We start from the raw sequence: 23,960 nt of genomic DNA on the forward strand, positions 1-23,960 counted from the left end.
AGCTGCAGGAATTTGTTACTCTTTATTAAAAAGAAACTGGGGAAGTTTTTTTTTTGTTTTTTTTTTTTTTTTTTTTCTTATAATTCCTGTTTGTTAAGAAGCGTGCACGCACCTCATTAACTCCGATGGTGTGGTATTTTTGGCCGGTTGCATTGCTGAGCATGTGTTAAGCGCCCATGAAGTGCAAGAAATTACCTTTGTAACAGCAGTGGTGTCTTCTGAATGCAGTTATCACCTCCCCAGCGCTGATAAGGTGTGAAAAATGATCTTCCCATCTACAGTTGTGTCAACTGAATGCAATTAGCACCTCTACATGTGTTTAAAATCATGACCGCAGGTTATAAGTTTGCAATACATTAGCACTTAGTCCCATCTTTGTGAATTGAGGGGGAAAAAAAATATCTCAGCAGAACTGGTGCAGTGAATACAATTAAGTACCATTAACATTCCATTAACTATTTTTAATGAAGTAAATCCAGCCCCAGATGAGTGAACGATAGGTTAGGGACTTAGGACAGGATTTGCCTGCTATACAGACATGTGTCAGTGGAAAATCTCTTTATTCCAGCTGGACCTTGGTTAAACAGCTCTGTTAGGCTGGAATGGACAAGCCAGGCTTTTCCCTTTGCTCTTAGGCTAGAGGCACACCAGGATGCTGCATGGAGAGCAGGATGTGCCTTCTTAAAGGGCTGCCTTCTTTGAAGGGAAAAAGAGAGAGGAAGAGGCAGAAAAAACCCAGTAAGTAGTTTTTCCTTTGCTGCAAGTAGCCAAGTCCCAGTGTATTGATCATTTATTGTATTCTTTTCAGGGTATTAATCTCCAACTGCAATAAAAGAGAGCCTGACTATGTCTCTGTATGGAAATCTTTCCTGGGAGAAATAATTATTGCCAGCAGTCTCCAAACTTCCTCATTTTTTGCTGTTTTCCTTCCAAGTTGACTGAATAAAACTTTTTATACAGAGGCTCAGTGTGACTTACACAAGAGCTTCAGGAAATTCTTAATGCAAACATGGCATTCATACAGAATGGTCATCTTCAGACATCAAACACTTGCACTTTCCATAGGAATAATTGAAAGGTGCAAATAAGAATCAGTGCAAAACACCCCTCAACTGGACTGAAAGATGTGAAGGAGTCCAGACCAGTCTCTGTGCTTGGACTTGCCCAAAGCCATACTTGTCAAGAAGTGTTTCTGGTATCACTGACAATGCTCCACAACAGTGAGAATCCCCATGCTGGGGCTTGGGATGGAAGATGGATGCAGCAGCACCAGCTTCTCTATCTCACCTCGATTTATTTTAAACAAGCTTTTGATTTTTCATTTTCCAGATGCATCTGGAACAGCTGGGACTTTTAATTTGTATTTGTATTTAAATTTTATTTTCCTTTTTTTCACTACATTTTTAATTGAAAGGGACAGCTCCTCATCTGGGACACCTGAGAGTGGATGCACAGGGCTTCTCCCATCACTGGCAGCAGTCCCATGCTGGTTACAGACCCTGGGTCTTGTATGGGATCATTTCTCCCCCTGCATCACACAGGACATAAAGCTTTACTCAGTGATCCCTGCACAGAGCCAAGTAACTTGTGGCTGAGCTAGGGCATATCTCTGAGAAAAAAAATAACCTATTACTGACCTTCCCTTGTTTTCTCTGATTTCCACACTGCAGGGCAATCTGCACAGCAATAACTGCTCTGAGAATGATGAGCACCTGCAGAGGGCTCTCTGACAGTGATGTTGGCTTGGTGGCTTGGTTTTAACCAAAATCCAGTCCAAGGAAGCAAGGGAGCTTGGCTAAGTCAGTGCATCAGTGGCGAGGTCTGGCTGGGGTTGGCTTTGCTCTTGGTGTCTTTGACTTTCTGGTTATATGAAATCTACAGATCGATCCCAGCATGGAAATTGTCTGTTGGGGATTCACACCTGTACTTTTTCTTTTATGAAACCACGTCTTTTAGTAGTTCCCTTACTGCATGGGGATAAATGCCTCTCTGCTATGTATTGTCCACACTTAGTGATAGCCTACTCAGCTCTGTTTTTCAGTGCTTGGCACTGGTGAGAGCTGCAACATCAATCTGCTCCTTTTCTCAGGGTAATTCCTGCTGGCTCCAGGCTCTAGGACTCACTCTGCTTGTCACAGTGGGAGCTGCCAGCAGGAAACAGCATCCAGACCAGATAAGGTTGCACCCTGTAGGCAGAGCAGAGCACAGATCCTGCTGGCTGTGGGGGAATCTGAGGCACAAAGGGGCTGTGCCAGGTGATTGCCCCCTCTCTGAAAGCCACTGACACGTGGTGGGCACAAAGTGGGTCAGGGAGGAATGAATCTGTTCGAAGGAAAAGGCTCAAAGCCAGAAGTGAGAGGAGACAAGCCAGCATTGTTAGGAGTGAGTGGGCTTGGGGCTGGAGTCCTGCGGCGCTGCCGGGAGGATGCGGCACTGACAGCCATCCATCCATCCTGGAAATGAAATTAATGAAATTCCACTCCCTCAGCCGGCCTGGCCTGCGGCCCCACGCTCCCATGGAGGATTGCTGATGGTGCACATTGCTGCAGGCTGAGTCCCAAGCTGTGAGATCAGCCAGAGAGGCTCCAGCAGCCCCAGAAAGGAGCTGGGGACTCCAGGACAGGGGGGGGACAGCTCATGTGAACATGAGGGTGGTGTAGGCACAGAGTTTGTGGTGATTGGGAGTGGGACTGGGCCCAGCCTCATCCCCAGTGGGCACAGCTGTGCAGGACAGGTGAATGCTATTGAAGGGAACGAGCCATGGAGTGCCCAGGGGCACTGAGCAACCACCAAAGGGAACAGAGGGCACACAGGTGCAGGGCATCAACAGGAGGGGATAAAAGGCTGGGCTGAAGAACAAGAAGGGCAGATGCTTGCAGCCTGCTGAGTGCCCTGGTGTTACTGTGTGTGGACAGGTGCCTGAAGCCTTCTGAAGAGGTGAGGTGTTCCTGTGTATGGGCAAATGCTTAAAGCCTTCTGGAATTGTGTGGTGATGCTCTGTGCATTGTGGCTGTCTCAGCTGTGACAGGGTGGGATGACACTGAGGCCCTTCCTTGGCTGCTGGAGGGCTGCTGGAGGGCTGCAGGTCAGCCCATAAACCATGGGATGTTCTGGGAGGCAGGAGCTGATCCCAGTGTCCTGCTGCTCTGAGCAGGACAGGTAGTACTTCCCTGGAGCCTGCCTGGCTTGTTTTCTAGTGGACTATGGAGCCCAAAACCTCTTGTTGAAGCAATGGGAGGGGGCTGCAATCAGCCCCAGTTTGAAGTGTCCCTTCCTGAGCTGAGGTGCAAATTTCCACTACAATCTCCTAGCTCTGTGAGCTGAGCTCCAGGTATGTAAGGAGAGGAGAAGGTGGCCAGTAACTGAGGCTGGGAGAGTACTTCTGTGTCAGTAGGGTCTGACAGGACCTCCTGGCCTCAGGAGCAGAAAATTCCAAAATCAAAGAGCATGATCCTTGCTTGTGCCTCCTGCTGGGTTTTCCAGTGGTACACTGGGGGAAAACAGTTCATTTAGGTTAATTGCACAATGCAGATATTTATAAAATGGTATCTGTTTAAACAGAGGAATGTGCCTTTTCCTGATGAGGTCTCTGCAAAAACAGCAGTGTGTCACTTGACCCAGGCCTTTAACTGGAACCGTCTTGGCAATTTAATGAAATTAAATGGCTGGACTGTGGGGAGTTCATTAGTAAGTAATCCAAAGGCTAAAGCTCTGTGAGCTAGTTCAGCTCTCAAGTGCTTATTTGTGTTTGCCAGATCCAGTAAAGTGAAACCCCTTAATAGGTGCTGGCAGTATTTGTAACATACTCTCCTCTGGTCTGGAGACCATCACACAGGCACTGGTGTGATTTCATATTTCTACATGATTTTTTTTAAAATAAAAAGCACTTCCAGGACAGCCACAGGGTCCCCTCTGTGCTGGGTGCCTTTGCAGAGGCACTCTTGTTCTTGATGCCATGATTCTCTTGCTTCTGGCAAAGCAAGTAAGGGAATCTCATTTCTTTCCAAAAAAGCTTTCAGAGATGGCTGCTGCTGCCAGCAGTGCAGTGCTGAACCTGAGAGGGGCTCTGGCTTCCTTGTCATGCTGGGACTGTGGGCAGTTTTATTTTGTGCCCTTTGCCCAAGGGTGGGGAGCAGGGGGGTAAAGTTCCTCTGGGATTCCGGCAGGTTGTTTAAAAGGATGCTTGTTCCATGTGAGGGGGGATTCAGAGGAATCAGGAGGGGCTATGGATCTTCCTCCTGCTGTGTAAAGGACCTCTGGGTTTCCAGAAGAGAATATGCTGATGTTTCACTCTTTAAGTCACCAGATATAAGCAAGATTTACAAATAAGTGGACTGTAGCACCACTAAAAGTTTGGCAGGGAGTTTACTAAAGGATATTCTAGATAGTCAAAGGCCTAACTCCAAGATACCTAAATTTATTTTTTATCCAAACCATGTGCTGGCCCTTAAGGCTTAACCACCATGAAAGCCCTCAGGGAAAGTTCTCTACCCCATGTCCTAGAAGCAGCACTTAATTTTGAAAAACTGTTTAAAATCTCTTGGTGTCTCCAAGAGTCCAAACCTCTTGCGTAGTCCAACACCATCATGTGGTCAAGCTCTTGGGCTGGAGTTGAAGGGCTGTGGATTAGATCCACGCAGGAAAATTTCCCTGACCTGAAATCCTACAAAAAATGGGGTTTTCATTAATCAACTCCCCTTTGTGGGAAAATTCCTTCTGGGATTTACTGTAGCTGCTGCACACGTTCTTTTAGAAGTAAATAATATGATTGGACAGGTGCTCCTGCCAAAGAAATTGAACATTGAAAGATATGAATATTGTAAAGGGGGAAAACATCAGTCTGAGCAATAGATATCCCAAATATTGTCCAATCAGCAGCACAGTTTTTGTCCTGGAGTGTGTGAAATGCCTCTGGAATCAAATAGATGTTGCAAGGATGGTCAGTGCCACACATGCAGGAGGCCTGTGTCTGGTTATTTACAGCATGGCTCTGCAGTCCCAACAGAGTTTCTGCTAAATTAGGCATTGCCAAATGAACTTAAATTTACACCATGGAAAAAAGGATTGTATCCAGAGGTGGGGTGTGAAAGGCCCCGTGGCAGCTACAGGAGATTCTAAGTTCAGCTTTAGCCCTTGTAACAATCCTGTCTTGTCTTCTCTTCTGAGGGCCAGCTGCTGACCTTTGCAGGTCCCTCTTCTCCTTCTCCTCCTGGCTTGGTGAAATTCAGAGGCTGATAAAAAGACAGAATTAGCCACAGCTCTAAAAATCTCCATTTCCAGTGTGGTGCTGGGAAGAGCCCTGCTGTGCCCCTCCCCAGTGGTGCTGCACAGCTCCCAGCCACAGCAGTGAGACAGGTGGGGTTTTGTTCCTGAATGCTGCTTTCCCTATGGAGCAGCATCCCAGAGATCACATCCAAGCAGTCTTTCTGTGTCGGCAGTCCTGCTCTCAAGGTCCAGGCAGGACAAAATCCACACACAGCCCAGTTGAGTCTCAAATCCTGCATGTCCAGGCTGCGTCCATGGCAGGGAGGTCACACAGGGAGAGGAGTGGTGGGAGCAGAATGTGGGTACTTCTCTCCCAGGCTGGTGTTTTAGCAAGGGAAACCTGTGCAGAGCTGTCAGAGGAGGTGCAGGGTGCTCCTCCAGCCTGGAGCGCTCCTGCTGGGGTTTGGCTGGCAAAGGAGGAGCTCTTCCCAGCGAGGGAAGCAGGGATGGGCAGCAGGGACAAAATCAGCACAGCAACGACACCTTGTGCTGCACAGCGACGGCTGCGTGTGCCTGCCAGGAGAGCCGAGTGCTGCTCCTGCTCCTGTCCCCCTGCCCAGCTGTGCAAACCCCTTGTCCCCCTGGTGTCCCCACTGTGGAGGGGGGATGGAGCCGACAGATGGGGGAGAGCCTTGTCCACAGGGCAAAGAGTCAGAGCAGGATTTTGGCAGCAGAAGGCAGGGAAGAGGAGTGAAAAGGGTACAAAAAGGCTACAAAAGCAATTTCTGTGCATTGCACTCTCTTTTTCCTTTATTCTTTTGCCATGGCATCACTGCAAAGCACTGGAATATCCCCTGAGTGCTCTGTGGAAAGCTGTGCCTCACCCATCTGCAGGTAACAGGTACACCAGCAACATTTAATTTTCTTCTTGCAAGACATTTGTTAGTGCAAATATTCTGTCATATCTGAGGATCACTGTGGCTGAAGACCCATTTAAAGATACAGACTGGCATTTTGTCCCAAACAAGGGCCCTATACCCATCCCTCACCACTCTGCACCAGAATTCCTCCAGACTTGCACCCTGGACTCAAAATTCAAGGTTTCTGAGGGCAGGTTGGGTTGGTGCCTCACCCCTGCCCAAGAGCAGCCTCAGTGAGGTGCCAACCCAGCCCACCACATGGACAGTTCTTTTTGAGACCCTTCAGCTGTAACCCTGGTTGAATTGTGACCATGTTTGTGCTGAATTCATGCCAAATCAGCCAGCTTTGGAGCAGTGGTGGGTGAATTTCTTTTTGAAGCTTTGTCTTTGCCCATCGGTGCCTCTTGGCAGAGCTTGCCAGAGGGAGGCCATGCTCCAAGATGTGTCAGGAATAAAGAAAAACCTTGGCATGAAATTCTGCAGCATCCAACTGCTGTGCTTTGGTAGCCATGAGCAGAAAGCAGCTCCTGCCTGGCCTGTACTGCATTAAGTCCCTGGGTAGGATTTTTGGAGATGCCTGCAGCACTTAGCAGCAGAATGGCTGCCCAAAGTCAATGAGACTTTGTTCAGAACAGCCTCGGGTGCTTTTCAAAGGCTTGGCCTCTTGTGGGCCTCTTTAAAGACTTGTAAATTACAGTTAATTCCTGTGGCTTAGGTGTATTTGTTGATAGAGCCCAGGATTACATTCCTGTCCTCCTTAGGATCCTAGCCTGCATTGAAGGGTTGACAGGGAGCAGCTCCTGCCTTCACCTTCAGTGTCCCATTCCCCAGCCTGGAGGGACAGGTCTGCCTGCTGCAGCTGGGACAGTGCACAGGAACTGAAATTCATCCAGCAGAACTTACTGGAGAACAAAACAAAGCCCATTGAGATGTGTTCATCATCCTCCAGGTCACCTCCAGCTGGGAGATGGGGCTGCTGGCAGGGCACCTCTGCAGGGAAAAAAAAAAAGAGCAGCTGTGGTTTGATGTGTTTGTGATGCCAGCTTCTCTCTTTCATGTGGAAATGGAGGTGCCTGTTGCACCCAGGCTGAAAGGAAAGCCAGGACTGTACCCAGGCCACCTGCCTACAGAGCCACCATGCCATTACATGGCTGTGAGGGCTTTCTCACTGACTTTGGTTTGGTTTTTTTAGGGAATATCAGATATTTCTGATAGGATATCAAATATATCCTTCCCATGTTGTTCATAGATCATCAGGAAGAAGCGCCTCAAAAATGAATTAAAAAACCTGACAAGTTCCTATCTGACCTGTTATTCACTTTGGAGCAACTTCTGGGATTGGCTGCGGGTATTGAACCAGCTGCAAGGTTCCATCTGCTCCATCACTGAGTTTTCCAAATTGTTCTGATCAGAAGAAGCTTGTTGCCTCCCATAGTCAAGGCTGTTAGCTCCAGGGCCAGATTAAGTGATCTTGGCCTGTAGGTCAGGTAAAACACAGTCTGCAGGAAATAATAGAGGACTCTAGGATATGGAAGGTGTGTAATAAAAGGATTTTCAGAAAAGTCGCTGGTTTTGTCCAAAACCCAGTGTCACAGCTCAAAGAATGGTAGACAAGGGATGGTGTTTCCATCTGGATGCCTGTGGAGCCATCAGATTCTATGATTTTTGTTGTGATGTTGGGCTTTGTTGCTGGACTCCATCAGAAAGGAGGCACAGTTGTGCCTGTCCTCTGGGTCTGATGGGAATGTTCCTCTCCCAGAGGCCATTTTCAGTGTTGTGACAGCACATCTCAATCTGCTGAGATTTCACAGAAAAGAAAAAAAACCTCAGAAAAACCTTGCCTGCCTCAATATCTTCTCATGCAGGTTCAAAATGGAGACCAGGGTTGTCCTCTTTGCGTGTAGTGCAATAAAAATTATATTCAGAAATATATCCAGGTGGCTTGCTGCTCTGAATCTTCCTCTGCTGGACTGGAAAAGGGTCTGTATAATTTAATTTGTAGAATCTTGTGGAGCTCAGAGTAGAGGGTGCTGAGCAGAAGACAAGGGGCTCCTGCCTATGTCCTGGGTTGTAGATCAAGTCTTTGAGGTGAATATTTGGTTCTGTGAGCCTTTCCCAGCATGGTTGTCACAGCCCTGAAGGTGACGTTGTGTCATGGAGCTGTAAGTCAGCACTGCCATCAGATCCTGGTATGGAAACTTTTTTTGGAGGCTGCCTGACCATGCCTTGGCCAAAGCAGGGGAAGAGCCATGGCCATGGCTGCTCCCTCTGCTCTTTGGTTTTCACTGAGGATGTTTGAGAAGCTGTGGCTGCTCCATCCCTGGAACTATCCAAGGCCAGGTTGGATGGGGCTTGGGGAAGCCTGGGCTCATGGAAGATGTACCTGCCCATGGCAGGGGTGGAGCTGGGTGGGCTTTTAGGTCCCTTCCCACCCAAACAATTCTGGGATTTTTTGCTCACCCCAGAAAGTGGATTGGCTGAGATAATACTGGGGATGCAGCATGTCAAAGGTCAGCTGTGTCACCTTCCTTTTCTGATTCTCTGCACACAGACAGCCCAGCTGCTGGGGAATCAGGGAGCACAGATTGAGAGTAGAAATAGCTTTGCACTGAGAAGCCAATACTGTGTCTTCACTCTGCCCACACTGAAGGCTAAAACCTTTCCACTGAAACTGGGAAGGACAGTTGGATCGCTCTTAGTCATCTCCAGTGCCTGTGTGGATGGGGGCAAGGGTGGGTGACATGTGTGATTCTTTCCTTTTTTTATTTTAAATTATTTTTCTTTTCCCCTTGCACCCGCAGATTGAAGTGTTGTTGCTCACAGCAGCTGAAGGGCCACCTCAGAACAGTGCTGGGAGGTCCACAAGTGCTCAGGCTTTCTCTTGGGGCAGCAGAGAAATAAATGAAGGAAGGCAGGAGAGCAAGAAGTAAAGCTGTGAGTAAGTGCACTGAGTGTTGAGGAGCAAAAGGGGGCTTGGCTGACCCTGGCATGCTTGTTGAGAAGATGCCTTCCTGGGTGCAGCATCAAAAACTCCCCAAGTGAAGTACTTGTGAACTATTTTAAGGTGGGGATGGCATTGTTCATCATACTAAGTCAAGTGTGAAACCCCTCGTGTATTTTTAATCTCTTAAAATAGATCTTTAGGAGCTGGGTTTGCTGCTAATTGATGCACAAAATGGTGCTAACATAGAAGGCATCAGCTCACATCAGAGAGAGGTTGTCTGTTGAGTACAGCATTTGTGCAACAGCTGCTGGTAGGATTTTTGTGAACAAGGAGAGGTCTTGTGTTTGTATGAGACCTCTCTGGGCAGGTGTGAACTCCTTGGCTGATCTCTGTCCCATCTTGTGGTTCCTCCAAGCCTCATGAGAAGGTGTTGGCAGAAGGAACACTCCCCAGAGTAAATCCCCACAGAGGGATCAGCTCTGGGTACAAGTTCACCTTTTATTATTTCCCAACACTTTCAGCAGCACATTAAAGCAGAGAAGAGGAGACTTGAGTCATTTTGCTGCTCATGGAACTGACTACTGAGCTGTTTGTACAACTGCACGGGAGGACAAACCCTCTCACAGCCTCTCTGTGCTGACTGCCATCTATAAAAAGATCTTGACAGCCTCTCCTGTGAAAAGCTCTCACACCTCCCCTCTGCAGCATGCCTTTGATGCTGGAGCAGGTGGGTAGTCCTCAGGCTACTGAAGTGCCTTTCCTTTGTCTTCCATGCTGCTCTGTTCCTGCCTGCCCGCCCACGTGTGCCTCTGTGAAGGCTGTGGGTGACCTCCTGGAAGTGTTGGAGCCCTCACTCTCAGGGAGCAGGAACAAGGAGGTGCTTGAGGGACCTTTTTTGTGCTTGGATGCGACAGGTTTGTCAGCTGTGGTGACTGTAATCTGAAGATCCTCAGATTTCTGGGAAAAGGAAGAAGATAGCACTGAGACTAAGCTTGGGTCAGATCCTCCATCCTTCCCCAGGCAGGAGTGCACGAGCACTCTATTCTCTGCTCCCCAGCTCCTACTTCATATTGGACTGATATAAAGGAAAAATCATCCATTGGTGTAATGGGATCACAGAAACCCAATGAGGCATGAAATTATTTTCCTTCTTTCCTGGATAAATCCCTTGTTGTAAATTAAACAGTTTACCCATTTAACTGCAGGTGGATCAATGTCTGTGTCAGTCTGCTGTTAATAAGGAGGGAGATTATCCAGGACAAACTTGCTGACCTCTTGGGTCTCTCTTGCTGATGATGAAGTAATGTTCTTCCCAAGTTGTGTTACCACTGAGATCCCTGGGGAAGCTGGGAAAGGAGCTCAGCATCAGCAGCTCTCAGGGTGGGGGATCTGGATGGAGGGATATCCCCACATTTTGGGTTCTCTATGCACAAAAATAGTTTCCATTCCAAGGAAAGTTGGGGTTAGCACAGGATCAAGTTGTCCATGCTGGTAGACCTTGGAGCAGGTGGAGAGAGCTATCCTGAGCTAACAGGAGCAGCCTCTGGCTGGGCTGTGCCCTCTGGACAGGGTATCCTTTCAGGGGCTGTGCTGAGCAGCCTGGCACAGGGAGGGAGCTTTGTATCTGTGAACTTCCCCAGCAAAATCTGCAATTGCATCCACGCTCTAGCAAATGCAATCAAGTATGACTAAGCCAACTGAAAGACAGGACTCATCTGGATTGTCACTGAATTGTCTTTCCAAAATGATTTTGAAGTACTGTTTGTTTTACACTGTGGATGTAAATTATTTTTCAAAGTGCTTGAGGCATGGCAAGAGTTTTATCCCTATGCTTTATCCCCTGAGGAGGTTTGACTGTGTGATAGGAGGAGTAAGTGATGGGAAACTTAATAGTAAGAAGAAAGAGTTGAGCTTCTCAGACTGCTGAGTGCAGGAGTCACTGAAGGTTGGATGGGGTTTGGAGGAACCTGGCCTGGTGGAAGGTGTCCCTGCCCATGGCAGGGGGTTGGACCAAGGTGATCTTTAAGGTCCCTTCCAGCCCAAATAATTCTGTGACTCTATAAAAACCATTTTGAGTCACAATAGGCCAGGAGAAGTCTGGGTGAGGAATAAAACATGAACCTGTTACTTCCATGACCCCTGCTGCTTGCATCTTCTTTGTTAGGACCCTGACCAGTCAGAATCACAGGAAAAAAAAAAAAAGATTGGTTTGGGCTGGAAGGGACCTTGAATATTATCTTGTTCCACCCCTCTGCCATGGGCATGGACACCTTCCACAAGAGCAATTGCTCCAAGCCTTGACCAGCCTGGGCTTGAACACTTTCAGACATGTGGCATGCACAGCCTCCCGGGCAGCCTGTGCCTCACTGCCCTTACAGTAAACAATTTTTCCCTCATATTTAATTTGAGCCTACTCTTTCAATTGGAACTCATTTCCCCTTGTCCTGGTACTATAGGATCTTGTAGATAATCTTGTCCCAATTTTCTTCTAAGCTCCCTTCAGAAAGCCACAATTAGGTCACCCCTGTGCTGCCCTGTCCTGCTTGGTAGGTTCAGGGGAAGGTGGTTGGATTTACTCTGGGCAGGGTCAGAAGAAACAACAGATTTCTCAGAGTATTCAGGAGTATCATGCTCACAAGAAACAGGATGCTGCAATCAGTTTTCTCAGGGGTCACCCACTCCCTCTCTGCTGAGGCAAAACCTGTCAGGTCAAACATCTCCCAGGGGTGGGTCCAAAGAAGGCTCCTCACCCTCCCCAGCCACCTGGTGTTTCTCACTCTCATCATCATCAATCTCATTCTTGATCTAAGCTTAAACCTCTGGATACTTCCATCATTCATGAGCATCTTCAAGAAGTAATTTCCTTCCTGTCAATAGAAGTGATTTCTATATTGTCTCCTCTTCCTCTGGTCTGATCTTCCACTCTCTTCTCCTGGGCCCTGTTTTCTGGACACGTGCTCTTGCCTGTGCTCCTCTGCAGTCCATACCTTTGCCTTAAAGCAAATGCAGCACTTATCCAAGGGCTGCTTTGTTTCTTAATGATGACAGTTAAGCTGCAGTAATCCTGCAAGGGCTTCTTCTACCTCATATCAAAGGCAAATTGTTCAAATTTTGATCCTCTTGTTAGAACCAGCCTCCTCTATCACAAAAGCTGCAGTCAGCATGAGAGATTTAAGTTAAGCAGCACTTTTCCTATTACCTAACACATTTTAACTTTGGACTGGGAGTAGAATTAGTTCTGCAGTTATCACTAAAATAATGTAATCTTTCTGCATAAGTTAGCAAAAAAAAATACCTGATTAGTGCTCTAAAAACTGGCTGGGTGCTTATAACTCATGGTCATAGTTGGCAGGGCTCAGATGCAGCTCGGTAACAAACTGCAGGGAAAGCCCTGCCCCACTGCCTCTGACTGCTCCCAGATCATTCCCCTCATCTCCAATTTCATTTGATCTAACTATAGCTCCCTGGCAAATGACAATTCATAGCTAGGTGGTGTTCAAAGTCTAATTGCTCCACAGTTTTCTGAGTACTTCAGAATGTCTTAATTGCATTAGCCAAGGTGAGAATAATTGCTGCTTTCATATCCTTGAAACTTCTCATACAAAAGAGGCTTATGCAAGAATCTGCTCATTCTCTCCAATAAATGATCTCTCTGTTATTACAGAGAATGTTTTGGGGGACTGCTGGGAAGCATTCCACCACCCCATTATGCACCTGAACAAAACCCAAAACTTGCAGGCACAAGACTAAATTATAGTCTGGGGCAATCATCAGAACACACTTTGCGTTTGAGTTTTTTGGGGCTTTCTTTCCTTTCTTTTTTTGTTTTTACTTTCCTGGAAGTTGCACTTTCAGAAGAACAAACCCCAAACCTAGAAATAACCCAGTATTTTGTATTTGGGAACCTTCTGGGTAGAGGAAATCTGGTATTTACAGGTCACTGGTGCTCTGACATTGCTCCTGGTCACAGATACTGATGTGGAACTCCTAGTCCATGCCAGTCACTGTCCTTATTTTTCCTTTGTCCATGAAATCCTTGATCGGGGGCCACAATCCTTGATCTGGTTTGTGCATCTTCAGGATCTCGAGCTGTATTCAAGGTTTCTAGATGTGTTGGTATTGTAGCTGTGTGCCTGTGCCTCAAGTGCAATAAAGCCACTCGGTCAGGGAATTAGACATAATGTTCTTCCTTAAGCTCCAGCAATTAAGTATAAACATATGCATGCACAATAAAATGTCATGCATCCTTTCTGAGGCTGTGACTACCATTAGAAAAAGAAAAAAGAACCATGTGTTTCCTAACATGCCAATTGGATCCACTTAGTGTGAGAAGAAGCTATTCAGTGAGTCAAGCACTTAATCCAAGAAGCAAGTTGTATATAAATTTCTGATAAGGTAGACAAATTTCACACCCTGTTCTGGGGAAAATATTACATTTCATGGTGCTTTACAGATGATGACAAATCCTATTAAAATCCTGAAAAAAAAGTATACAAGTTAAACATGGATATTTAAAATTGTCTGGTTTTTTTGGATGCAGGAAAATAAGTAAAATGGGTATTTTGTAGGAATAACAGCAAGTGCCATAGAGGCTTTACACAGAGTCCTTGGCAAGAAGTAATCTGATTATAGCTACAGGGCCAATTTCTTTGCAGCACATGAAATAATGCTCAGGAATAGTCCAAGTACTTCTTCTAGTTGCTAGACAAACTCAGAGGATAAATAGGATGGAGACTCTAATGGTGAGGTTTGAAGGACTGCAAGAACATCAAACCTCTTAGGTTTGCTCCAGAGCTGTAAATCAAGGTGGGTTATGCCATCATTCTGAGGCAGCCAAGCTATAATTTAGGAGCTTTTTCCAGTTGCTGTGACTGGCTGAAGTACAATGGCAGGAGCTTTGCAGGGGTTTAAATGATTGCTTTTTAAGATGAGATGCCAGAGCTGTGGGTGCAGACCAGAATGTGCTATATCTATCCCATGTCCATCCCATCTGGGCTGGGGCAGACCCACGCCCCTGGGACCCAGCAGCTGTGCCTTCTGTGTCAATTTTGCTACAGAAGCTTCCAAATCCTCCATCTGGATTCCGGTGTGATGTTTGTGAGGTCCCCAGGACAAGGTGAGAGATGAGAATCTGACTCCATGTTCTCAGAAGGCTGATTTATTATTTTATGATATTATATTAAAGAATGCTATACTAAAGAAAGAGAAAGGAGACATCAGAAGGTTTAACAAGAATGAATAATAAAAACTTGTGACTGACTCCTCCGTCTGACACAGCTGATGGTGATGGGTCATAAATTAATAACAGTTCACATGGAACCAATCAAACATGCACCTGTTGGTAAACAATGTCCAAGCCACATTTCAAAGCAGCCAACACGGGAGCAGCAATCAGATAATTTTTTTTTTCATTCCTCTCTGAGGCTTCTCAGCTTCCCAGGAGAAAATCCTGGGCAAAGAGGATTTTTCAGAAAATATCATGGTGACACTCCAGGACTAGAAAGGTCTCAAGGTATCTCTAAAGGTCTGGGGAGCAGTGTGAAATCACATTCCTAGGAGTTAGTGCCATGTAACAGCCAAGAGAGAAGCTCTGATCCTGAAGGACAGAGGCTTGTAGAGGCCACAGCAAACATTTTTTGGGAACTTTTCTAGTGTTTTTTTGACAACAAAGTGATGTGGAGCAAGAAATTCTGCTCTAAGAGTGTGGCATGCTTTGGTTGGGAGTACAAATATGGACCCAATCCAGACATGCCCCATTTCCTTGCTATAAACCAGGTGATGCTGAACTCCTGAATTTCTCTAAGCTGTAGTAGAAAACAGAACAGATTCCAAGGCATGATTCCTAGTGGTGTGATAAAGATCCTGGCAGATGGATTCAATGGCTCTATCTGCCATGGATCCAGGAGAACCTGGTTTCTCACAGGCTTGTCCTGCTCCTTGGCACCTCAGCATGCTCCAAAGTCCAAGCAGGTGTCATTTCTTGCCTGTGACCAAATATGAAACCAATATTCTGGGACAACTTGTCTTGGAAACTTATTTCCAACTTATTTACTAAACTTCAATAAGGACCATGATGTCTCCATGAGAGTTAAGTACTGGGAGGTGCTAAAATGGCCATGAGTGACCTTCTCTGGTCACATAGGATGACAAATGATCACCTCGTGGGGACTGTGCTGGTTATCAAACACACATAAATATTTGAGGGGGAAAATTGCCTCCAAACACAGATTAGTTTACTAAAAATGGCATCAAGAATGACTCTTATGTCAGATGGTGTGAAATGATGTAAGGAACAAAGCCTTTTTGAGGGGCTCTATTACAAGGGATGTATGGGATGCTGCTACCATAGTAATTTATAGGGTTTCCTGCAAGCAGGTCCATAGATTTGTTACCTACAAAGACTGTCCATGCCCTTGGAGGGAAAAGACTGAAATTTTGTCCAATTCTCTTTGGAAAAGACAAGAACTTTTTTTCTCAAATCTTGACAAAATAGGTTATTCTTTTCAGAAGGAGGGAGGGGCTCTCAAAGGAGAATTTTATTCCCAGTTGCTCCTTCTGTAAGGTTTCATGGGCCACGTTGGCTTTGGGAGTGGGAAGAGGACACAAGGTTTTCAATTTGACTGTCAAGCTTTGGACATGAAATTCTGGTTGAACTGAAGGAGATGAGACAGGCAAGCTTGCACGTGCAGCTCCAGGAGGGTGGGAAAAACATCCTGGAAGAACTGGAAAATCACCCCTGGAAATGAAAAGGAGACTTGAAACAACTTTCAGGTGTGAAAATACATGACTACAGTGAGGATGCACTTTTTGATTAATATTTTCAACTAAAAGCTGGCTGAATGATAAATGGCAGGAGAAAACACCATGATGTGGTTCCCTTAACATGTTCCTCTACACAAAGGGTAAAAGAAGATCAAGGTTGGCATGAAGTAGCAAAAAAACCATCTGCCTTTAGTCAGAGGAGCTGTTGCCATCATTATCAAACAGAAAATCCTAGGAATTGGTTTTGCTCTCAGGACATGCAGTGTTTGTTCTTACAGAAATGTGTTCTTAGAAAGATGTTTTTAGGTGTTCATGTGAAGTGAAAGGGGCAAGTGTGGGAGAAACTGGAAACCCACTTCAGAAATCTTGCTTACTCCTGATTTCAAAGGGAGCTGAGTGCAAACTGGGACCAAAGGAGGTTTGTGACTAATTTTGGGTCCAAATGTGCGCTCAGGACCAAAGGCTGGTAAGATTTCCTGGCATTCACCGACTCAGTAGCAATGCACAAGGTTTATGGGAAATGCCCTTCAATGTGCATTTTTCTGGCAAACAGAAGGGATGGGTTCATTTTCCTGGGAATGAGACCCTAAATTTTCTGTGGTATTTCCCTGTAAGTATTGAGAAGTTTCTCACCTGCTGGAGAGGCAGCCCTGGCTCCCCAATAAGGAGGCTAAAAGAGCTGTTAATGTGATTTAAATGGTTACAGCTTCCCTCCCTTCCAGGTGTTTGGAAAAACCCCATCCTCCTGCCAGGAGTGCTCCTGAGCCCCTTGCAGAACTGCTGGGGAGTTTCTGAGAGCCCAAAGCAGGGCTGACTGCCTTCCCACTGAAACTTCTCATGCTGAAGGAGCTGGGTTTGCTGCTCATCAACTCTGCCATTTCAGCAAATGACATTCTCAAGGGTTTCTTCTTTTGGCTTTCTCTTTTAATAGTATTTTTCCTGCACTACCAGAGGTACTTTCTGTTCTCCATGAAATCTCCTGAAGTGTCACTCTCCCCAGGGATGCTTCAGGAGGCTCCACATGGTCCTTGCTGATATGCCACACAAGAAGATGTGTGGATGTGGCACTTGAAGATATGGTTTAGTGGTGGGCCTGGCAGAGCTGGACTCAATGATCTCAAGAATCTCTCCCAAACTAAATGATCCTGTGATTCTAAGATGATGTGAGACCTCCGGTAGGAGAAGAGGGAAGGTCAGGACCCCTGGCTAGGAACTGGTTGGAAGTGAAAGTGATTTGGAAGTTATCTGATGGGAAATGTCATGTGTGCCTAAAAGGAGCAGGTGGGGCTGTTTGTTCTTAGTTGTCTGTGTGAGTTTTAAGCTGGGGGACCTTTCTGTGGCTGTGACCTAAGGCTTTCTGTCCTTTTTTTCCTATATAATGCTCTGAAATGTGTGTCCTTCAGCTCTTGAATGTTTGCCCTCCCATTGTATCCCTTCAGTAGAAGTGGATGAGCTGATGAGGACTGGCTTTCCCTGGCAGCCTGCTCAGAAGGTGCAGCTGTGAAAGAGGAAATATCTCCTTATCTGGTACAAGGTCTTATGCCATGGGAATGTAGACTTCTCTTCTGTGCCTTGTCAGCCTCAAAGGTGGGCAGAAATAGTGTGGTGTGGCCTGATGCTGTTGAGATTTTACAGAGACACACCAGCAAGGCTTCCAGGGCCACTGGGAACTTGGGGATATGAGCACCCTGAGTGCCTGTTGCCACCGCTGTGATTTGGGGTGTATTTGCAACACTTTCTGGAAGTGTTTAGATAGCTTAATGGTCCCTTTGTGGTGTCTGAGGAGACAGGATTTGACACACCTTAGTCAGTGCTTTGACAAGGAGAAGATTTGTATTTAATTAAGTCTGCCCTGCAGGACTGGGTGCGAGGCTGTGGGAGGCTGAGCAGATATAGGAACAATGTTGTCCAAGTCCAGAAATGCAGAAAGAAATTATGAGTTTAATGGGGCATGAAATTATCCATTCTGTTTTCTTCAAAGTTAATTGTAGTTCACTACATAGCCTCACAAAACCCTTTCAGAAACCCAAAAACATTTGCCTTCAGTGTAGGATGCTGATGTGTAGCTCTGAGGGCTGTTAGCAAATTACTTGCCCCAGACACCAAAAGGCACCAAAGAATGCTCCATGTTCCTCAGAAGAGTCACAGATGCTGATGGAGAACGTAGAACATGCTGTATTTGCTCTCTGAATTTTTGAGTGCCTGTGATGTAGGAAATGAGAAACTCCATGGCTCTCTTAGAGCTGACAAATGTTAGTTGTTAGGAAATTGATGGATGACAGTATGATGCTCTAAGGAGTTGGTTTAATCCTTCCCAGGGAGGGGAGCTGAGTTTTGGGGCTTGGTTCCTGGGCTGCCTTGGGCACAAAGGTGTGAGCATGGGACAAAAATATTGCCCCAAATCCTGGACAGACTTCTGTGTCTGCATCCTCATTTTGCCCCATTCAAATGGTTGAAAATTTGCTCAAATGCAGAACTGCTTCAGCATAAAATTCTTTATGTTCAAGTAGTCTTAAAATTTAGATGGTCATATGAGCGTTTGAAGGTCTAGTAGTAGGATGAGGGAAAAAGGAGTGAACAGAGATTCCCCCAGTCCAAACAGTACCAGAATCTCAGACTCTTGCAGTCAATTTGTGTTGAATATAAAGCAAATGAAAAACTTTACAAATATTGACTTTTACCTGAGGCTTGTGCACTGTCCCATTCCCACCCCATGTGAAGCCCACACCAGCTATTCCTGGCTCAGCATCCTTTACCACTGCTGCCTTCTCTGTGTCATTGGTGGGAGGTTCTTCAGCAGACAGGTTTAATGACAGGAAGATTTATTTCTTTTGCTACTGTGCAGGTGAAAAATTGGCTGCTCATCCAGTGTTATTTAGGTGTGGCTCAGTGGCAAGTGACCCCTTTCTGAAGTTCTGCCACAAAGAGAGATGCTGTTGAATGTGATAGAAAGGGGAAGAACCTTTAAAGCTAAAATAGAAATGTAAACCACTAGCAAATACATGTCTGTTGGCTGAAATTACACCTATTAATGGCTTTATATGGAGTGATTGAGAATCAGCCCTTTGAGTATCAGTAACTGTTCTGGCATTGCTTTCCTAGGACCAGAAAAGAAGGCAAATATTTTCTATTTGTTGGAGACTGTAGTTGAATCATGAACAACTCTAAAAAGGAGGGAGTAAAACCCTAGGGCTGATCTACCTCTTTTTACCTTGAATTGCACAGGGCAATACTGATTTCTGCCTGCCTCTGATACCAAGGCTCATATTTCTTCTATGCTTTTGTGGTCTCCAAACAAGGAGACCATTTTATGAACCATGTCTTTAGACAACAGTGGGATGTCTGAGGGCTCTCCATCAGCTGCATCGTGTCCAAACTAGAGTGACTACAAAGGAGAAGTTTGAGGAGTGAATAGCCTGCAGGACACAGATCCATTCTTCTCTGCCTGGTGGCAGCAGCTGCAACCCAAAAGTTGATGGCTGATGTCTCATTCACAAGGCTTGACAGGTTTGGGTGCTTCTGCTTTGGAGTGAAAGGCTGCCACAGTCACAGTTTTGCTTCAGCACCACTTTGTTCTGATGGGGCATTTTTTGATGTCATCAGGAGCTGTGGCAAGCCACACATTAGGTGCTGACAAGTGCTCCTGACATAGTTTAAAAATAAACTTGCTGTGGATTGTTAAACTCTTGCAGTGTCTGTCAACTGGCTCTCCTTTCTCTCCCTCTCAGTGAGCTGACTTGGCTTTTCAACAGAGACTGGGTTTCACCACAACAAATTGATGTTCTGTCCTGTGCTTTAAAGTTGTTTTATGGTTGATTGTATGATTTATTGCTTCCACCCAATCAACAGCTGAAATGTCAATTTCTGTTATCTTCCCTCCAAACCTATATTAACAGTGACCCTCTGAGCCACTGTTAAAGCAGCAGAACAAAAGACATCTGGGAGAGATCTCCAGTCACCTGCTGGGACAGTGGGACACTCTGAAAGCTCTGATCCACTCTGCTTTCCACCTCTTTCTCTGGAGAAACCACTGAAGTGTGTGAAAAGGTTTTTAAATAAAAACCTGTGCTTCATGTTTAAAAGGGAGGAAATTCCTGTTTCCTTGCTCCTGCTCCATCCTGTTGCTTCTGGAGCTGCCTGACAGATGCATTCCTCCCTGCAAACCTCTCTCCTAATTGTGAGTAGCAGATGCCAGTCTTCTTCAGCACATGTTGGGATGTAATGTAGCCCACAGCCATTAGATTTGCTTTGACTCATTCAAACCACAGATTCAACACAGATTCTTCAGGCTGAGGCAGCACTAATGACTTGTCAGCATATGGAATAGGATGGATCATTAGATGGTCACTGATAGTTTCATTTTGGTTCTGTTGGGTTTTTTTTCCTTATTCTTCAGGAAATAGACCAGAAAATTGTATTTTTTTTTCATTTTGCCCAGGCTTTGTCTAAAAATAAGCCATAAATGTAGCGTTGTATTTGGCTGTGTTATTATTTGAAGTGCAAAGGTCTGTGATTGATTCTTCTAGAGGGCAGCTTAGCCTTAGATTTTATTTAAATTAGGAGTGTATTCCCTTCCTTTTAGTGACATTTTCTAGTTTTCCAGACTTGCTTGGAATCTGTGTGATCTTTGCAACACTTCATTTATGAACAGTGACATAACAAGATTAACACTGACCTTTCTGTAGCAAAGGCACCCCCTACCTTTCCCCCGAGACCCACAGGCTGCTCTTGGGTACAGCTACCACCTCATACTTGGAATTCTTTATTGATTGTAATGCATAGGCAGGCTGGAGAAAAAATAAAAGAGGAGGATTTACTTATTTTGTGGAGCACAATTTCTTGTTCAATTAACATATGGAAAGTGAGATAGTTTTTGTCTTTTGTCCATCAGTTTACATATATGCTCTATTCTTAAAGTTTGTAGATGGGGTTCATCTTTCACTGTGTTGGTTGTTTTAGTCTAACTTCACTTTTTCTGATGTATGAGTGCTCTGAAGGGCCAAGGAAAACAAGTTGTGGTTGTCCAGCATGGAGCACCTGTGGGAGTCAGAGGGAGGTGAAAGGATGCTCTCCTTCATCCCTGTGTTGGGGAAGGAATGGGAGTAAAGGGGGTCTGGGGAGAGGAGCAGGAACGTGATATATGAGAGACAGGACCGCCTGGAAGGCAAGGGGAACTCCTAATCCCTGCAGTTATTGCTGTCTCAGGGGTTTGCATGGGCTAATTTAAACTGTATTTGTGCTACTGTAAATGGTATTTTTACAAGTGATTTGTGCAGACAGACTGCATGCACAAGGAGTAGGGGTAAGACTGTATTTTGAACTCTGTGACATACTGTTAATCTGATATTGAGATGACAGTGGAATGCAACAACCCTGGGTACAATTTTTCTTAATAGCTTGATTTGAGACATTTTTGATTTTTTTCTAATTCAAACCTAAAGGAGAGACAACATGAACCAAATGTTGAAGATACCATTTTTAGTTCATATTGTGAACATGTTTGATCCCATTTTGTTACCTGGACTTAAAAGCAGTTTAAGAACTCAGTAAAATTGCTTCTGACAAAATTCTGAAGCTTTTTCTAATAGCTAAAACACCCCATTTTCTCAGTTTCTTTTTCAGGATGAATTGTATGTTATACAGTGTAGAAAAAGAGGTTTCAAAGAAATGGGTGTGTTTCCTTCTGAATATTAAAACCTCTTGGCCAGGTCTGTTTGCAGCTCTTAGAAAACACAGGAATATTTTATATTATATAAAAATATATATATATATAGTGTATATATATTGCAAGGTACTTTTGGTGTAATGCCCGTGTTTGACTCAGCTCTTTCTTAAATTAATGTTTCTGTGTATAAACAAACTGGGGAGAAGGGGAAAGTCCGCTTCCTTTTGGGCACCTGAGAGAAGGAGAGGTTTGGCTTTGGTACTGCAGATGCTTTACATTGTTTATTTATTTATATATTTATTTATTTACTGTTACCTCTGCTTTCCCAATGACTGGAAATTTCTGTAAATGTAGGTAAAACACTGACATCTAGTGCCTGGAACCAAGCAGCCAAACATGCTCTGAGACTCCTGCTTTGGAGCCCTCCTGGGCTGGGTTTAACTGCTCAATAATAATGTGGACTGCAGTATATTATGGGTATTATATTCATGTTGCTAAGTTCAGACTGGACACATTTGGGGCAATCTAGGCTGATGTGCTCTTGTGTCCTTGCTAACCATGGCTTTCTCCAGGAAACAGGAGGAAAAGTTGAGCCAAATATCAGCTGAGAGAAACAACTCCTTCAAGTGAACTGTCTCACCACAACTTTTGTACTTGCCTATATCCTCTGAAAAAAAAGGTCTCCTGATCCCTTTTGGAGGGTTCTTTGTCCTTTTTTTGTAGCAGTCTCATGCTGGTGGTCCAGAGGCAGCCTAGAGATCCCTGATGAGCCATCAGAGGTTTCCCTTCTCAATTTCCAGCTGATGGACTCCTGCTGTCAGCAGAGCTGCAAAATAAGTTACTTAACGTTTTATGCCTTTATTATCATACAGGTGCTTAGAATTATTTACTTCTTTCTGCTTCTGATGATCTCTTTTAATGATGACTTTTAGGAAATGATTTCAAAGAATCTCAAAGACCCACAATGTCCAAAAACAAAAATTTAAAGCAATTGGCAATTCCTGGCAATAGGACTCGTCTCTCTGGCTTTATTCTTTAGGCTGCCCTTAAACACAGAAAAACCCCAACCAACTAAACAAAAACTCCAAACCACAAGAAAAAAGCAAACCCTCTTAAACATGGTTATCCCCCTAGATTTGATAATTTTTCCCCCACTACAAAGAAAGAAGTCAGTGTAAAGTCTGCTTAAAAGACTATTCTTGCTAAATGGATTTTTAAAACTTCTTACTCTCCCATTTCTTATGCTTCTTTTTATCTTCTTAAACCAGGATTACCTACTGATTTTTAACTGGCATTTAAAATTATTATTATTATCTGTAGTAATAATTTTTAGGCCATTTTGAAGATGACAGAAGAAAGCTCTGGTTTGCTTTGCTACCACTGCCCCCTCATGCCCTTAACCCCAATTCCCTTTTTTTCTAATGCTTAATCAGATTTTTTTTTTCCAGTCATTCTGCAGGATGAGTAGTGCAGGCATGCACAGCTAGGGCTGCCAAGCTGTGCATTTTTTCTCCAAGGGGGAGCAAAAATGCAGTGAATGTTGCAGGGCTCATTTCTGCAGGTCAGGCTTTGCTGACTGGACCAGTTCAAAACACATTATCCTTCTTCAGATCATAAAGAAAGTGTTTGAAATTCACATTCAGACTGATAATGTACCAACTTAAATGTCTTTAAACAAAGAAATAAAATATTTGTCAGGAATTTCCATGTGCAGAAACCAGTGAGACAAATATTTAATTATTACTCATGTTATTTCTACGGGTGACTCTGATGTTTTCAGGTACAAAAATGAATGAAGCCAAGTTGGTTTGGGGTAGATGCTTTCCTAAAAAAAAGGTTTATCAGACTTCATGGATGCAACACTACAAAGATCCTTCACTTTGCTCCTGCCACACTGTGCTGATGGGACAACAGAAGCAGAAATACAAGCCCACAGCACAGGCTGGGAGCCACAGTGAGTGGGCTATTAAAACATGTATATATACCAAGAGCTGGCTCGTCTTATTTCTCCAGAGGAGGTAGTTAAGCCTTTAAATCAGCTAAGAAACCAGCTCAACAGTGTGGAATAATTATAGGGCATTTCTTGCTCATTTTTATATAATCCATTAAGTATCTCCTAGATTTATCTTCCTATCTCTCCTGTTATATGTCATTTGCGGTTTCTACTCTAAATAACTATATTTATGGGATTAGCCAGCAGACAGGCTGATGAGATTTGGTATCTGGGATCTAAACTCAGTATTTCTTTCAATCTACCATTAATAAACCTTTTTTTTTTTGTGCATTTCTTGTCTAAAATGACAGTGTGAGTATGTTCTAGATACTTTTGCTTTATTCTGACTACAAAAATATAGGAATTGCTGAATGAAGTTCTATGCCAACCTGTCTTTTAGGAAACCTGAAATCATATCTGAGCTATTAAAGTTTAATAGCTAGTGGGGGGAGAGAAGTAATTACTTCCCAT

The sequence above is a fragment of the Molothrus aeneus genome, chromosome 7, assembly GCF_037042795.1.
Source record: "Molothrus aeneus isolate 106 chromosome 7, BPBGC_Maene_1.0, whole genome shotgun sequence".
In the NCBI taxonomy this organism is placed as follows: domain Eukaryota; kingdom Metazoa; phylum Chordata; class Aves; order Passeriformes; family Icteridae; genus Molothrus; species Molothrus aeneus.